Genomic DNA, 3,399 nt, shown 5'->3' with positions numbered 1-3,399 from the left:
AAAAGAACGATGATTCACAGAGAAACTGATAGATGATGGGTTTTTTTCTATAATGGCAGTTGGCTGCAAACTGAAGTCCACGGAGGAAACTTTTTATAAAAATACACCATTCTGTTCCTTTCCTTTTTTTAACTGAGGCAAAAATAAAATGAAAACTGGAACACCGGAGAAATGCACAGGATTTACATGAGGTAGGAATTATTACACATCTACAAAAGAAAGAATATGCAGCAATAATTATAACTTACCTGTACTATCAATATGTTCATATATGTAAATATAACAATCATTAATATTCACACAAGTTGGCTATAGACACTGGCTTACTGGCTGGTGAATATATCATCTATGGAAACAATGAAGTAATTTCAGAGCACCGGGAGCTTTTTTACATTTTAGAATAATTTTCAATCCCATTTGTAAGGACAAGAAATCATGACATGCATCCAAATATATGGAATATACGTGTGCTCAATTACTTCATAGAGCATTACGATAAGTCTAAACAAAATGAGATCTCATTATCTTGAATTGCAGGACCATGCATCTAAACTTAAGCAGTCACTGCTGAACTTCAGACTGAGCCACAAGAGATGCTGCAACCCAATTCATATCTTATTTCATAGTTTTAGGGTTGGAAGGGACCTGATCCCCTCGCGTCCGGCTTCTATCACAGCAGGGAAGTCCCGGTCCCTGCACAAGAAAACGGAGGTGAAGAATTGGTTAAAGAGGTCCGCTTTATCCTCTGACGCAACCACCAGATTGCCCCAGCATATCCTGCAGGGGCCCCACATTACCCGGCGCCTTCTTCATCCTCCCAATATATTTGAAAAAGGACTTTTTGTTATCCTTAATCCTGGACGCTAATCCGAGCTCTATATCCGCCTTGCTTTACAGAGATTAGTTACTGCATGTTCTCACATCCTGCTCCCCAGGTAAGTCATGCAGCTTGTCTGGAGAAAGCACAATGGGAAAAAAACCAAACGATTTTTCCAAAGCCATTGCTGAATACTGGCCATAGGCAGCAGGGACAGAGGCTACTGGTCAGCACCACTAGCCCCTCCCTTGCTGCTCAGCAATTGTCCCCATCACAGCTGCTAATGAAGTATCAATCTGACAGCTAAACCTTTAGCTTTTGGCTAAGCAGCAATGCTGAGGGATGGGCTCCGCCCCTCCTGTGTGCACCCAGGAAGGGAGCACAGCCTCCAGCAGCCATTCTAGGCATCAGAAGTGCATTGCCTGTATGGAGCTGTTCATATGCAGATTGCCTAGTGTGCAAGAGCTCCATAAATGCTCAGTCTTGCACTGCAGGAAGGTTTCTTACTGGAAGTATATGACACTAGTGCTCTCTGATCTACACTAATGGTTCTTGGTTTGCAGGTAGTTTTCACGATACTAGTTCTAAATTCTAACCTCAACCATTAAAAACAGTCTGCTTTGTAGATTCTTTCTCCCTATATCATATTACTTTGTGGTCATATGAGGTGCTCAAACTGTAGTCTCATTAACAGAAACAGGAGCTGGTGGTAGAAGAGGACAGTTATCTGTGGCAAGACAGGAATTCAAGTTAGAGCCTTCTTAGGTTAGTTCTTAGCATACTGCTGTTTTCAGATATATCAAGAGATATCCAAGGCAGGCAGTTGATTTTTTTATGTCACTAAAAATGAAAATAAACAATACTGGCTTCTGACATTAGCCAACTGGGCATCATAAACAGCTCTTGAATTGAGCTTTGTTCATTGCAAAGCGCTTTGGAACCTTCAGATGAAACATGCCACGTACGTGTAACCATTCTTATTTGGGTCCTCAAAAGGTCATCTAATCCAACCCCCTGCTCAAAGCAGGACCATCCCCAACTAGATCATCCCAGCCAAGGCCTTGTCTAGCCAGGTCTTAAAACATCTGGGGATGGAGATTCTACAACCTCTTTTGAGTAGTCTGCAGACTAAATAAACCCAGTTCCCTCAGCCTCCCCTCAGAAGTCATGTGCCCCAAGCCCCAAACCATTTTTGTTGCCCTCTGCTGGACTCTCTCCAATTTGTCCACATCCTTTCCGTAGTGGGGGGCTCAAAACCGGATACAGGACTCCAGATGTCGTGTCACTCATGCAGCCCAGGATGCCATTAGCCTTCACCACAACAAGGACACACTGTTGGCTCATATTCAGTTTATTGTCCACTGTCACCCCCAGGTCCTTTTCTGCAGAGCTGTTGCTTAGCTAGTCAGTCCCCAGCCTGTACTCATGAATGGGATTGTTCCATCCTAAGTGCAGGACTTTGCACTTGCCCTTGTTGAACCTCATGACATCTATTTTGGGTCAATCCTCCAATTTGTTGAGGTCTCTCTGAATCCTAGCTCTACCCCTCAGTCTATTTACTACTCCCCCCAGCTTGCTGTCATCTACAAACTTGCTGAGGGTGCACTCCATCCCATCTGCCAGGTCCTTGATGAAGATATTGAACAAGAGAGGCTCCAGGACTGATCCGTGGAGCACTCCACTTTATACTGGCTGCCAGGTACGCATCAAGCCATTGATTGCTATTGTTTGAACCTGATGATCCAGCCAGTTTTCCATCCATCTTGCAATCCATTCATCCAACCCGCACCTCCTTAGATTGTTTGCCAGGAAGTTGTGGGAGACCATATCAAGTCTTGCTATCGTGTTAACTGCTCTCCCAACATCCACAAAGCCAGCCATCTCACCACAGAAAGTAATCAGGTTTGTCAGGCATGACTTGCCTTTAGTGAATCCATGCTAACTGTTACTAATCACCTTCTTCTCCCCCAAGTCCTTAGAAATGGATTCCTTCAGGACCTGCTACATCATCTTTCCGTGAACTGAGCTGAGGCTGACCGGTCTGTAGTTCCCCCAATCCTCATTCTTCGCTTTCTTAAAAATGGGCACTATATTTGCCCTTTTCCAATCATCTAGGACCTCTCCCTATCACCATGAGTTTTCAAAAATAATGGCCAGCAGCTCTGTAATTACATTGGCCATCTCCTTCAGCACCCTCAGGTGCATCCCATCCAGTCCCATGGACTTGTTTATGCCCAGCTTTTCTAAATAGTCCCTAATCTGTTCTGTCACCACTGTTGGCTACATACCTCCTCCCCAAACTGTGCTGCCTGGTGTAGTAGTCTGGGAGCTGACCTTGCCCATGAAAACTAAGGTAAAAAAGGCAGTAAGTACTTCAGCCTTTTCCACATCCTCTGTCACTAGGTTCCCCCCGGCCCCAAACCCCCATTCAGTAAGGGACCCACACTTTCCCTGATCTTCCTCTTGTTGCTGACATACTTGTAGAAACTCTTCTTGTTACCCTTCAAATCCCTTGTTAGCTGCAACTTCAAGTGCACTTTTGCCTTCTGTGCATATTTTTCTAACTTGGAGAAACATTCCTG

The sequence above is a fragment of the Alligator sinensis genome, unplaced genomic scaffold (assembly GCF_000455745.1).
Source record: "Alligator sinensis unplaced genomic scaffold, ASM45574v1 scaffold611_2, whole genome shotgun sequence".
Lineage (NCBI taxonomy): Eukaryota > Metazoa > Chordata > Crocodylia > Alligatoridae > Alligator > Alligator sinensis.
The sequence above is the reverse complement of the archived record's forward strand: the minus strand, read 5'-3'. Positions refer to the sequence as shown.